This window comes from Aegilops tauschii, chromosome 5, assembly GCF_002575655.3.
Source record: "Aegilops tauschii subsp. strangulata cultivar AL8/78 chromosome 5, Aet v6.0, whole genome shotgun sequence".
Lineage (NCBI taxonomy): Eukaryota > Viridiplantae > Streptophyta > Magnoliopsida > Poales > Poaceae > Aegilops > Aegilops tauschii.
In genome coordinates, this window is record NC_053039.3 from 240,848,257 (window position 1) to 240,863,741 (window position 15,485).

Below are 15,485 nucleotides of genomic sequence, written 5' to 3' on the forward strand. Positions count from 1 at the left end.
CGGATACTCGGTAAGTGCGAGGAATTATCCGTAGGGATATTCATGTGGTAAAGAACTGCAAGACAATACGTTCAAAGGGTTCTCGGAACGACGGAGAGCAGTTCGGGGCATCTTGTAATAACAAGATCAACGGGGTTGAATGTAGGCAAGTGTATGCAGTTATCCATACGGATATGATAGTGGTAGGGAATTTGCAAAGGCGGTCGTCACAAGCGTCTTGGGAAAACAACGAATAGCATCTTCGGAACTTTCTGGTGCAGCAGGCGATCATTTGTAATAAGGGCTCTCCGGGAGGAAGTAGTTACGAGAACCTAGAGTCAGAGTTAGTAAAATCATTTAACCCGAATAGAAGAGAGATCAGAGTCCCAGAGTACAGACGAGGAATAAAAGATCCTAATACCACCCAATGGCGACGTGGGCCCGTAAGCCGCACAGCCATGTTAGTAAAAACTTTTTCAATGACTAGACTCGACTTCGGCCAAGGAGTTGGAAAGGGGAATTCCTACAGGCAGTCGGCTCTGATACCAACTTTGACGCCCCCGATTCAATCATACACTAATCATACACGCAAACGTGTACGATCAAGATCAGGGACTCACGGGAAGATATCACAACACAACTCTAAAAATAAAATAAGTCATACAAGCATCATAATACAAGCCGGGGGCCTCGAGGGCTCGAATACAAGTGCTCGATCATAGACGAGTCAGCGGAAGCAACAATATCTGAGTACAGACATAAGTTAAACAAGTTTGCCTTAAGAAGGCTAGCACAAACTGGGATACTGATCGAAAGAGGCGCAGGCCTCCTGCCTGGGATCCTCCTAACTACTCCTGGTCGTTGTCAGCGGGCTGCACGTAGAAGTAGGCACCTCCGGTGTAGTAGGAGTCATCGTCGACGGTGGCGTCTGGCTCCTGGTCTCCGGCATCTGGTTGCGACAACCAGGTAGAAGGGAAAGGGGAAAAGAGGGAGAAAACCAACCATGAGTACTCATCCAAAGTACTCGCAAGCAAGGATCTACACTACATATGCATGGGTATATGTGTAAAGGGGCAATATCGGTGGACTGAACTGCAGAATGCCAGAATAAGAGGGGAATAGCTAATCCTGTCGAAGACTACGCTTCAGGCCACCTCCATCTTGCAGCATGTAGAAGAGAGTAGATGGTAAGTTCACCAAGTAACATCGCATAGCATAAACCTACCCGGCGATCCCCTCCTCGTCGCCCTGTTAGATAGCGATCACCGGGTTATATCTGGCACTTGGAAGGGTGTGTTTTATTAAGTATCCGGTTCTAGTTGTCATAAGCTCAAGGTACAACTCCAAGTCGTCCTGTTACCGAAGATCACGGCTATTCGAATAGATAAACTTCCCTGCAGGGGTGCACCACATAACCCAACACGCTCGATCCCATTTGGCCGGACACACTTTCTTGGGTCATGCCCGGCCTCGGAAGATCAACACGTCGCAGCCCCACCTAGGCACAACAGAGAGGTCAGCACGCCGGTCTAAATCCTATGGCGCAGGGGTCTGGGCCCATCGCCCATTGCACACCTGCAGGTTGCATGGGCGGCCGGAAGAAGACCTAGCCTAGCAGGCGTTCCAGTCCAATCCGGCGCGCGCCGCTCAGTCACTGACGTCACGAAGGCTTTGGCTGATACCACGACGTCGAGTGCCCATAACTGTTCCCGCGTAGTTGGTTAGTGCGTATAGGCCAGTGGCCAGACTCAGATCGAATACCAAGATCTCGTTAAGCGTGTTATTATGAAGTAACCGCGAACGCCGACCAGGGCCAGGCCCACCTCTCTCCTAGGTGGTCTCAACCTGCCCTGTCGCTCCGCCACAAAGTAATAGTCAGGGGCCGTCGGGAACCCAGGCCCACCTCTACCGAGATGGAGCCACCTGCCCCTTCAGCCCCCATCTCCGAACAGTATCATAAGTAATGTAACAGTATAAAGTATATAGCATATGCCCGTGATCACCTCCCGAAGTGATCACGGCCCAGTAGTATAGTATGGCAGATGGACAAGAGTGTAGGGCCACTGATGGAACACTAGCATCCTATACTAAGCAATAGGATAGCAGGTAAGGGTAACAACTGTATCAACAATGATAGGCTATGCAGCAGAATAGGATTAACCGAAAGCAGTAACATGCTACACTACTCTAATGCAAGCAGTAGAGAGAAGGAATAGGCGATATCTGGTGATCAAGGGGGGGCTTGCCTGGAAGCTCAGCCGAGAAGGAAGGGTCGTCAACGCCATAGTCGATTGGGGTACCAGCAGCAGCGTCAGTCTCGTAGTCTACCGGAGAGAAGAGGGGGAAGATACAATGAATACAATGCAAACAGATGCATATCGATGCATGACATAACAAGTAGCGGCGCCAGGTGTGCCCTAACGCGGTAGGAGGTGATACCGGCGAAGGGGGAAACATCTGGGAAGGAATTCCCGGTGTTTCGCGTTTTCGGACAGATGAACCGGAGGGGGAAGTTGCGACTTTGCTATGCTAGGGATGTGTGGCGGACGAACGAGCTGCGTATCCGGATTCGTCTCGTCGTTCTGAGCAACTTTCATGTACAAAGTTTGTGATCCGAGCTACGGTTTATTTTGTATTAATTTTAAAAGATTTAAATCAATTTTTGGAATTTAATTAATTAATTTAATTCAACATTATCCAGAATAGTGCATGCTTACGTCAGCATGACGTCAGCGGTCAACAGAGGTGTTGACTGGTCAAACTGACGTGTGGGTCCAGTGGGACCCACCTGTCATACTTTGTTTAGGTTAATTAGGGTTTAGCTAAACTAATTACTGTTTAATTAAACTAACAATTTAATCAGAATAATTAAATAGGGATAATTAATTTAATTAATTCACTAATTAATTAATTAATTAAAAAATTTATTAATTCATTTTTATTTATCTTTATCTTTTTTTAACGTTCTGGGGGCGTGGGCCCCGGCTGTCATTCACCCATAGGGCCAAACGGGCTTGGGCGAACGGGTGCTGCCCGACCGGGCGCACGCCCGAGGGGCGCTGGGCAAGCACGGCGCACGCCGGCGCCGGCGGCCAGGGCCAGGGGAGGCGGCAAAGGGATTGCCGCGGCGGGCAGAGGCGTGGCAGAGCGGCGGGGTGCTGGCGGCCAGGGCTGCGCGCGGTGGGCGAGGCCGGCGAGGCCAGCACGTGGGCGCATGGCCGGGAGGGCAGCAGCGGGGGGCGCCGCTGCTGCGTGCGACGCGACGACCAGCAAAGACGGGGGCGGCGGGAGCGGGTCGAGGCGGAGGCGGGCGCGCGAGCGCAACGAGTGGCCGGAGTGGGCGGGCACGGGGAGGCGGCGCACGGCGAGGACGGCTCGGTCACGGCGAGCACGACGCAGAGGGCGTGGTGAGCGCGTGCTCACCGTAGGCGCGCGCGTGGGCGGTCTAGCGTGCGGTGACCGCGAGCGAGGGGCGAGGCAGAGAAGGGGAGAGGCTCGGGGCCTCACCAGCGGTGACGGGGAGAGGGGGCGCCGAGGCTTGCTGGCGGCCGACGGGGAAGAGGACGAGGACGCGAGGTCTGGCGAGGAGGCGGTCGAGGTGGCGTCCGACGCAGGGCGGGGCGTGGCGACGCCGGCGAAGACGGTGGGGCGGCTTCGGCGAGGTGGCGTCGCGGGGGAGGACGGATGCGTGGTGGGGCGGCGACCGGTGACGGAGCTCGAGGCGGCGGTGGCGTCCGGCGAGGGCCGCGGGCGACGACGGTGGGGCGGGCGTGAGCACCCCGATCCCGATCTGGATCGTGGGAGGGAGGGAGAGAGACGTGGGAGAGAGTGGGGGGGTCGTGCGGGGTGAGTGGGGGGTGTGCGCTAGGGTTCCTGGGGGTGGGAGGCTTGTAGGCCAGGCCCGGGGTGGGCCGACTGGGCCAAGGTCCAGTTGACCATAGGGGGCTGTTGTTTCTTTTTTTACTTTGCTTTGACTTTTCAATTTACTTTTCCTTATTTTCCTTTTACTCGTTTAATTTTATTTTGGTTTAGTAAAATATGATGATAGCTCCTAGAATAATGTTTCAGAATAACCCACTACCACAAATGGTTTTAACCCAAAATAAAATAGTTTAGTATTTGAGAAAATACCAAAGGCATTTAATTAATGTTTTTGGCTACCATTTAAATCATTTAGTACATTTATACATTATATAATAATGTGGATTCTTCATCATAATCACCTATGCATTAACTAGCACAACCCGAACATTTTGGTTTTAACATTTGAAAACTTTTGATGTTTGCCTTTATTTTAAATTTGAATTCGAATCGTTTTTGAACCATAGCAAGATTAACTACAGTGACAGCGGTGACATGGCATCATTAGGAGAGGGTTACTGTAGCTTAATTATCCGGGCGTCACAACTTCACTTATATCTTTTAGAGAACGGTGGTGGTTTTATTTTATAGAAATTATTGATCTATCCTGCTTCAGTTATATTATTTTGAGAGTCCTTTAGAACAGCATGGTAATTTTCTTTGGCTATAAAATTAGTCCTAATATGATTGGCATCCAAGATTGGTATAATAAAACCTTTCATAAAAAGTGCATTGAATACTAAGAGAAGTTTGATACTAGATGATTGTATTGAGATATGAAGATGGTAATATTAGAGTCGTGCTAGTTGAGTAGTTGTGAAATTGAGAAATACTTGTGTTGAAGTTTGCAAGTCCAGTAGCATGCACGTATGGTAACCGTTGTGTGACAAATTTGAAACATGAGGTGTTCTTTGATTGTCTTCCTTATGAGTGGCGGTCGGGGACGAGCGATGGTCTTTTCCTACCAATCTATCCCCCTAGGAGCATGAGCGTAGTGCTTGGTTTTTGATGACTTGTAGATTTTTGCAATAAGTATGTGAGTTCTTTATGACTAATGTTGAGTCCATGGATTATACGCACCCTCACCTTTCCATCATTGCTAGCCTCTTCGGTACCGTGCATTGCCCTTTCTCACCTTGAGAGTTGGTGCAAACTTCACCGGTGCATCCAAACCCCGTGATATGATATGCTCTATCACACATAAACCTCCTTATATCTTCCTCAAAACAGCCACCATACCTAACTATAATGGATATTTCCATAGGCATTCCGAGATATATTGCCATGCAACTTTCCGCCGTTTCATTTATTATGACACGCTTCGTCATTATCATATTGCCTTGCATGATCATGTAGTTGACATCGTATTTGTGGCAAAGCCACCATGCATAATTTATCATACATGTCACTCTTGATTCATTGCCCATCCCGGTACACCGCCGGAGGCATTCATATAGAGTCATATTTTGTTCTAGTATCAAGTTGTAACCATTGAGTTGTAAATAAATAGAAGTGTGATGATCATCATTAATAGAGCATTGTCCCAAAAAAAAGGAAGGCGAAAAAAACAAATAAAAAGGGACAATGCTACTATCCTTTTTTCCACACTTGTGCTTCAAAGTAGCACCATGATCTTTATGATAGAGAGTCTCTTGTTTTGTCACTTTCATATACTAGTGGGAATTTTTCATTATAGAACTTGGCTTGTATATTCCAACAATGGGCTTCCTCAAATGCCCTAGGTCTTCGTGAGCAAACAAGTTGGATGCACACCCACTTAGTTTCTTTTGTTGAGCTTTGATACATTTATAGCTCTAGTGCATCCGTTGCATGGCAATCCCTACTCCTTGCATTGACATCAATTGATGGGCATCTCCCTAGCCCGTTGATTAGCCGCGTCAATGTGAGACTTTCTTCTTTTTTGTCTTCTCCACATAACCCCCATCATTATATTCTATTCCACCCATAGTGCTATATCCATGGCTCACGCTCATGTATTGCGTGGAAGTAGAAAAAAGTTTGAGATTACTAAAGTATGAAACAATTGCTTGGCTTGTCATCGGGGTTGTGCATGATGAGAGCATTTTGTGTGACGAAAATGGAGCATAGCCAAACTATATGATTTTGTAGGGATGAACTTTCTTTGGCCATGTTATTTTGAGAAGACATAATTGCTTAGTTAGTATGCTTGAAGTATTATTATTTTTATGTCAATATTAAACTTTTGTCTTGAATCTTTCGGATCTGAACATTCATGCCACAATAAAGAAAATTACTTAGAAAATTTGCTAGGTAGCATTCCACATCAAAAATTCTGTTTTTATCATTTACCTACTTGAGGATGAGCAGGAATTAAACTTGGGGATGCTTGATACGTCTCCAACATATCTATAATTTTTGATTGTTCCATGCTATTATATTATCTGTTTTGGATGTTTATTGGGCTTTATTATACACTTCTATATTATTTTTGGGACTAACCTACTAACCAAAGGCCCAGTGCAAATTGCTGTTTTTTGCCTATTTCAGTGTTTCGCACAAAAGGAATATCAAACGGAATCCAAACGGAATGAAACCTTCGGGAGAGTGATTTTTAGAACAAACGCAATCCAGGAGACTTGGAGTGGACGTCAAGTAAGCAACAAGGCAGCCACGAGGCAGGGAGGTGCGCCCCCACCCTCGTGGGCCACTCGTGGGTCCCCTGACCGACTTCTTTCGCCTATATATACTCATATACCCCGAAAACATCCAGCAGTACCACGAAACCCTATTTCCACCACCGCAACCTTCTGTACCCGTGAGATCCCATCTTGGGGCCTTTTTCGGTGCTCCGCCAGAGGGGGAATCGATCACGGAGGGCTTCTATATCAACACCATAGCCTCTCCGATGATGTGTGAGTAGTTTACCACAGATCATCGGGTCCATAGATATTAGCTAGATGGCTTCTTCTCTCTCTTTGGATCTCAATACAAAGTTCTCCTCGATCTTCTTGGAGATCAATTCGATGTAATTCTTTTTTGCGGTGTGTTTGTCGAGATCCGATGAATTGTGGTTTTATGATCAAGATTATCTATGAACAATATTTGAATCTCCTCTGAATTCTTTTATGTATGATTTTTTATCTTTGCAAGTCTCTTCAAATTATCAGTTTGGTTTGGCCTACTTGATTGATCTTTCTTGCAATGGAGAAGTGCTTAGCTTTGGGTTCAATCTTGCGGTGTCCTTTCCCAGTGACAGCAGGAGCAGCAAGGCATGCATTGTATTGTTGCCATCGAGGATAAAAAGATGGGGTTTATATCATATTGCTTGAGTTTATCCCTCTACATCATTTCATCTTGCCTAATGCGTTACTCTGTTCTTATGAACTTAATACTCTAGATGCATGCTGGATAGCGGTCGATGTGTGGAGTAATAGTAGTAGATGCAGAATCGTTTCGGTCTACTTGTCACGGACGTGATGCCTATATACATGATCATGCCTAGATATTCTCATAACTATGCACTTTTCTATCAATTGCTCCACAGTAATTCGTTCACCCACCGTAAATTATGCTATCTTGAGAGAAGCCACTAGTGAAACCTATGGCCCCCGGGTCTATTTTCCATCATATAAGTTTCCAATCTATTTTACTTTGCAATCTTTACTTTCAATCTATATCATAAAAATACCAAAAATATTTATCTTATTATCTCTATCAGATCTCACTTTTGCAAGTGGCTGTGAATGGACTGACAACCCCTTTATCGCGTTGGTTGCAAGGTTCTTATTTGTTTGTGTAGGTACAAGGCGACTTGCGTGTAGTCTCCTACTGGATTGATACCTTGGTTCTCAAAAATTGAGAAAAATACTTACGTTACTTTGCTGCATCACCCTTTCCTCTTCAAGGGAAAACCAATGCAGTGCTCAAGAGGTAGCAAGAAGGATTTCTGGCGCCGTTGCCGGGGAGATCTACGCCAAGTCAAGTCAAGTCAAGACATACCAAGTACCCATCACAATCTCTTATCCCTCGCATTACATTATTCACCATTTTCCTCTCGTTTTCCTCTCCCCCACTTCTCCTTTTGCCGTTTTATTTTCCCTCTTTTTCCATTCGCCTCTTTTTCGCTTGCTTCTTGTGTCGCCGTGTGTTAGATCGTTTGTTGTCATGGCCAGTCCTCTTTCTGCTCCTTTGTCTCCCGAGTTTGAAGTCCTTCACTTCAAACAAAGACCATGAGAAAACTTAAAAGATCCTTGGCATAGGATGATGGAATCTTATCATAATTGCACCTTAGAGGTGAATTTTAGAATTTTACTTCGCAATTTTTATGTTGGACTGAATATGTCCCATAAACAACTCTTGGATTGCGTTGCCAAGGGAAATTTTATCGAAATTGATCCCAGTATTGCGCATGAAATCATAGAGGGAATAGTGGGAACACTACCTCAACAAAAGGGGCCACATCATACCCAAGAAGAGACACAAGTTTTTGAGAAGATTTGCGAAGTAACGAAAATTTTACAAAAGTCTCTTGAACCTCTTAAGAGTGTTAGCGGAAATCTTCACCGCATGATTATGTCGATTACCCTTTGCAATAAACGGTTGGATTCTTTAGATCTAAAAATTTCCGAATATGAAGGGAAACGTAAAGAACCTCCCGGATTCGAGCATGACTCGCTAAAAAAATAAAAAAACCAAAGATGATAATACCTAGATCTATTCTTGCTTTTATGCCAAGCTAGGGGCGTTATACGATAGCGCTTGTTGGGAGGAAACCCAATTTTATTTTTGTTTCTTGCTTTTTGTTTCTGTTTAGTAATAAATAATTCATCTAGCTTCTGTTTGGGTGTGTTTTTATGTTTTAAATTAGTGTTTGTGCAAAGTAGAACCTTTGGGGAGACTTGGGTGAAGTCTTTATGATCTTGCTGTAAAAAACAGAAACTTTAGCGCTCACGAGATTAGTTGCCATTTTTTTACTGGAGAATGCTATTTAGTTGACTATTTTTGCAGATGATTAATAGACAAATCCCTCATGTCCACGAATTTATTTCAGAATTTTTGGAGTTACAGAAGTATACGTTTGATACAGATTACTACAGACTATTCTGTTTTTGACAGATTACTATAGGTACAAGGCGACTTGCGTGTAGTCTCCTACTGGATTGATACCTTGGTTCTCAAAAACTGAGGGAAATACTTATGCTACTTTGCTGCATCACCCTTTCCTCTTCAAGGGAAAACCTACGCAGTGCTCAAGAGGTAGCATGTACTAGTGAGTAATTGTGGTTTAGTAAGAATATTGGTGTTAAGGTTTGTGATTCCCGCAGCATGCACGTATAGTCTCCCGTTATGCTAAGAAGTTGGAGCATGATTTATTATCGAGTGCCTTCCTTTACATGAAGGTCGGGGGCACGCGATGGTTAACTACTACCAACCCCCCTAGGGGCATGTGTAGTAGTACTTTGCTTCGAGGGCTAGTAGACTTTCGCAATAAGTATGTTAGTTATTTATGACTAATGTGAGTCCATGGATTATACGCATTCTCACCTTTTTGCAATTTGCTAGCCTCTTTAGTACCGTGCATTGCCCTTTTTCACCATGAGATGTGGTGCAAACTTTGCCGGTGCATCCGAACCCTGTGATATGATATGCTCTATCCTACATAAGGCTCCTTATATCTTCCTCAAAATAGCCACCATACCTACCTATCATGGCATTTCCTTAGCCATCCTGAGATATATTGATACGTCTCCAACGTATCAATAATTTTTTATTGTTCCATGTTGTTATATTATCAATCTTCGATGTATTATAATCATTTCATATTATTTTTTGGTACTAACCTATTGACATAGTGCCAAGTGCCAGTTGTTGTTTTCTGCAAGTTTTTTACATCGCAGGAAATCAATATCAAACGGAGTCCCAACGCAACAAAACTTTAAGGAGATTTTTTTTGGACCAGAAGGAACATAATGGGCCTTGGCTACGCCTGGGGGGGGGGTGCTCTGACGAGAGCACAACCCACCAGGGCGCGCCAAGAGGCCCAGGCGCGCCTTGGTGGGTTGTGCCCACCTCGGGTGTCCCCCCGCGCTGCCTCTTTGCTCTATAAATACCCCAGTATTCCCAAAACCCTAGGGGAGTCGACAAAATATTGATCCAACCACCGCAGAGTCCAGAACCACCAGATCCAATCTAGACACCATCTCAGATGGGGTTCACCACCTCCATTGGTGCCTCTCTGATGATGCGTGAGTAGTTCTTTGTAGACCTTCTGGTCTGTAGATAGTATCTAGATGGCTTTCTCTCTCTCTCTCTGAATTCTCAATACAATGGACTCTTGGAGATCCATACGATGTAACTCTTTTTGTGGTGTGTTTGTTGCGATCGATGAACTTTGAGTTTATGATTAGATCTATCTTTTTATATCCATGGAAGTTATTTGAGTTTCTTTGATATCTTATACGCATGATTGCTTAAAGCCTCGTATTTCTTCTCCTAGATTTGGGTTTTGTTTGCCAACTTGACCTGTTTATCTTGCAATGGGAAGAGGTGCTTTGTAGTGGGTTCGATCATACGGTGCTTGATCCCAGTGACAGAAGGGGAACCGACACGTATGTATCGTTGCTACTAAGGAGAAAACGATGGGGTCTATCTCTACATAGATAGATCTTGTCTACATCGTGTCATCGTTCTTATTGCATTACTCCGTTTCTCCATGAACTTAATACACTAGATGCATGCTGGATAGCGGTCGATGTGAGGAGTAATAGTAGTAGATGCAGGAGGAGTCGGTCTACTAATCTTGGACGTGATGCCAATATAATGATCATTGCCTGGATAGCGTCATGATTATTTGAAGTTCTATCAATTGCCCAAGAGTAATTTGTTCACCCACCGTTTGCTATTTCTCTCGAGAGAAGCCACTAGTGAAACCTACGGCCCCCGGGTCTCTTTCTCATATATTTGCCTTTGCGGTCTACTTTTCCTTTGAATTTATTTTCAGATCTATTAAACCAAAAATACAAAAATACCTTGCTGCAATTTATTCTTATTTATTTTATTTGGCGTTCGATCTATCAATCTACTGCAATTTTATCTCACGTCTGTTTGCCTATCTTGAGGCGCCGTACCCGAAAGGGATTGACAACCCCTTTTACACGTCGGGTTGCAAGGATTTGTTATCTGTGTGTAGGGGTTGTTTACGTTGTGTTGCTTGGTTCTCCTACTGGTTCGATAACCTTGGTTTTATATCTGAGGGAAATACCTACCGCCACTGTGCTGCATCATCCCTTCCTCTTTGGGGAAATACCGACGTAGCTTCAAGCGACATCAAAAGGAATTTCTGGCGTCGCTGCTGGGGAGGATCTTCAACATATACCGGGTTCCTAATCACAAATCTCATCTCCTCGCAATTTACATTATTTTCCATTTGCCTCTCATTTTCCTCTCCCCCACTTTACAAAAAATTGTCGTTTTATTTGCCCCTCCTTTTCGTTCGCCGTTTTCTTGCCGGATCTATTTTTGTGTGCAATCTTATTTGCTGTTATTATCGTTATGGATAGTTCTTCCCCTATTGCTTGCACTCCCGAGAACGAGGTTCTCAACTTTAAACAAAGGGGAGGAGAAAATTTAAAGGATGCTTGGTATAGGATTTGCAATGCTTATAATAGATCTATCCGTAAGCAATCTACCGTTGTTCTTCTTCGTTGTTTTTATGTTGGCAACACCACTTAGTATAGATTCGTCCTTGATACGATTACTGGTGGAAATTTCTTGATGTGTCCTTCTCTTGATGCTTTTAATGCTATGGTAATTTTTTTTTGAATATTTACTGTAGAGCAAAGCTCCACAGCCCTTTATTATTATAAAGAACAAGGTATCAACTGTACAAGCTGGGGGAAATTACAAGGGCTAAGATGAAGAAAAGCAGAACCTACCTACCTACTTGTAGTTAATTGAGAGAGTTAATCCAAGCATACAACTTGTCCCTATTATCTACTATCATTCTATGAGCTAGAAGAGTAAGGTCATGTACAAAATTACATCTCCAAGCAGCAAAGGTTGCATTTTCTCCTCTGAAAGTCCTTCCATTCCTGAGGATCCATATATTCCAAGCTGCAGTGAGCATAACTTCAAAGAAGAAAGGATGCTTAAATCTTGATCTTGCATGCTGGATACATTGCTGAATCTCCGATCCCCTGGTCCAATCAATGGAAATATAATTCCACACTCTGCGACTGAAGTTACAGTTGAAGAACAAGTGCAACCTATCCTCATAGACAAATTCATTGCAGATAACACAGAGATTGTCATACAATGGTGATCTCCAATGCCTACGAATTAATAAGTCCTTGGCGTTGAGTCTATCAAAGAATAACAACCAACCAAAGACTTTGATCTTCATGGTGCACTTGCTATCCCACAACCACTTGCATGGCAAGATAGTTGGCAAAAGAGAGTGCATGAGAGTGTAAAAGCTCTTGGCAGAGTAGCCACCAGATTTTCCAGGCCATATCCAAACATCTGGCAGTGTGATGTCCCTGTGTAAGTCCAGGATCCAAGCTTCCAGAACTTGCAACTCCAGAGCAGCCTCATGTGAGAAAGGCAAGAAGAACATTGAATATAAATCCTGAGAGATGAGGAATTCATGCACAGAGAGTTTGTCATTAATAACAAAGGAGAAAAGCCTAGGTAATCTCCCACATAGAGGTATGGAAGAGCCAACAATTAGCCAAGCATCAGACCAAAAAACGGCAGAGTTTCCCATATTGATGTGAACTGAGGAAATAGCAGTAGATGCATCTGAAAGCTTGAGGATATCCCTCCACCAAAATGAACCAACTGGGGCTGTAGCATGTGGGACACCATCATCATAATAACTATCCAGATCAATGTTACCCATGGTATATCAACCTTATTGAAGAATTTGTGGAGATGCTTGAGAAGGAGGCCCTTATTTTGGATATGCAAATTAATCACCCCAAGCCCTCCTTTTTCCTTTGGCCTACAAACTAGATCCCATGCAGCCAAAGATTGTTTTGGTGCATCACTGTTTCCTCTCCACAAGCACTGTCTAAAAATCCTGTCCAGTTGCTTAATAATGCCAGGTGGGAGTTGTAAACTGCAGAGGAAATATATGGGAATAGATGTCAAGACAGAAGTTAACAGCTGCAACCTGGAGCCTTGGTTTAACATGGATGAACTAGCTGTCAATCTCCTTTCCAGAGCATCAACTAAGGGCATAAAATCCACAATTCCAGGCCTGGTAGTACCAAGTGGCAAACCCAGATAAGTAAATGGGAGCTGACCAATTTTGCATCCGAGCAGATCAGCTAACCTGGCAGCTTCCACCTCATCAATATTTAAAGGAATCATGGAAGACTTTGCAAAATTGACTTTAAGCCCGGTGGATTGTTGAAAGGTAAGCAACATATTTTTAAGAGCAACCAACCCCTCATCTCTGGCAGACAAAAAGATGACAGTGTCATCAGCATACTGTATTATAGGGAAATCCTGGTCATGTGAGGGAATTGGGAGAGTTAAGGTTCCATGGGAGAACATCTGGTTAACCACTGATTGCAGAAGATCAGCAGCAATTACAAATAGCAAAGGTGAGAGTGGATCACCCTGTCTGACACCACACTTGCACTTCAACTGTTTGCCAGGTATCCCATTGAGAAAAATAGAGGAAGATCCTGTAGAGAGGATGTCTTTAACCCAGCAAATCCATTTGTCATCAAACCCCTTGTGCTTGAGCATTTGCAAAATAACCTCATGCTCCACAGTATCAAATGCCTTTGCAAAATCCAGCTTCAGAATTATAATGGGTCTCTTTGACTGTTTGCATTGGTGTATGTATTCAAAGGACCAAGCTAAGCAATCCTGAATTGATCTACTCTTCAAGAACCCATATTGATTTTTATGGATACAACTGAGGATCACTTTTTGCAACCTGTTGGCTAACAGTTTGGTAAGAAATTTCAAACAAGTGTTAGTCAAAGAAATAGGCCGAAAATCATCTGGTCCCTCAGGAGAGAGCATCTTGGGTATGAGAGTAATGAGAGAGCCATTGATATTCTCAAGAAACAATTTCCCTTCATAAAAATCCTGGATGAGACGCTGAAAATCCTGCTTAATTATCGGCCAGCAACGCTTAACAAACAAACCATTGAATCCATCTGGACCAGGTGCTCTATCAGGTGGCATCTCCTTTAGAACCTTCATAATTTCATCATCAGAGAAAGGCTGAGACAGTTCTTCCAGACTTGGGACGGGCTGGATGAGGTTTGGTAGGTCAAAGCCCATTGAGATCCCCTGAGCCTGGCCCATTCTGTTTACATTCTGCTATGGTAAATTTAGTGAGCTCACCACCTCTCATGATTAATGAAACAACTTTGACTCTTGAGCATGTTATGGAAAGACTAGATGTTATTGAAAAGAAAATGCTCACCGAAGATCATATGGAAATTATAGATAAAAAGATGCATAATTTTGCCACCAAGATTGGGTTAAAAGCGGGAGATATTTTTAAGTTGTTAAAAGAAAAGGGCACCGTTATCCATGAAAGAATAGAAGAAAGCCCGTCTCGGATCGATAATTAGAAGAAGTTTTTAGTAATCTAAGCACGGCTTTCACTTCCACTAAAACTATAAAAAAACTCCCGTAAAGATTGGCAAAGTTACTCAAGTTACCAAGAACAAGTGTGCAACTTCTAGTAACAGTAATAAAGAAGATCTTAAGATGATTAGTATTCACCCGGATTTTGCTGAAGTGATCAGAGATCCTTTTTGCAACAATGAAATCTTTAAATTTATTCCTAGGAGTATTGCCATTGAAGATCTTTATGCTAAATCTTTGAAGGATTCTAAGTGTTTGATTGAAGAGTTGGACAAAGATGACAAAACTTAGATCCTTGCTTTATGCCTAGCTAACGGAGTAAAACTATAGCGCTTGTTGGAGGCAACCCAATGAATAAAATTTATTTTTGCTTTTTGCTTTCTGTTCTTGTGTGTTTGCACAATTATGATACTATTATGATTGTGTTTTTTGTGTTTTAATTATTATTTGTTGCGAAGTAAAGCCTTTAGGATCTTCTTGGGTGATAGTTGTTTGATCTTGCTGACAAAACAGAAACTTCTACGCTCACGAAAACAATTCTCATTTTTTACCAGAGCGTGATAAAATACCAATTCTTTTTGCAGAAGATTAATTTACAAATTGCTCAAGCCGTCCTAATTTTTCAGAATTTTTGGAGTTCCAGAAGTTTTCGAAATAGTCAGATTACTACAGACTGTTCTGTTTTGACAGATTCTGTTTTCTTTGCATTGTGTGCTTATTTTGATGACTCTATGGTTTTCTTTGATTAGTTTTTGCCATAGAAAAGTTGGAATACAGTAGATATAATCACTACTAGAAAAAGGGCTGTTAGTGGCGCACCTGTTTTTGCTATTAATGGCACACTACAGGTGCGCCGCTATTAACACGCCACTAGTAACAAATAGTAATGGCGCACCTCTGGTGTGCCACTAGTATCCCAGATAATAGTGGCGCACCACACCGTGCGCCATTACTATGTGCACCAGTGCGCCATTACTATGCCTCCCAAGGGAGGCTTATTTACCTTGTGCTCTGCGTTACTAATGGCGCACTTCTAGATAATGCGCCAC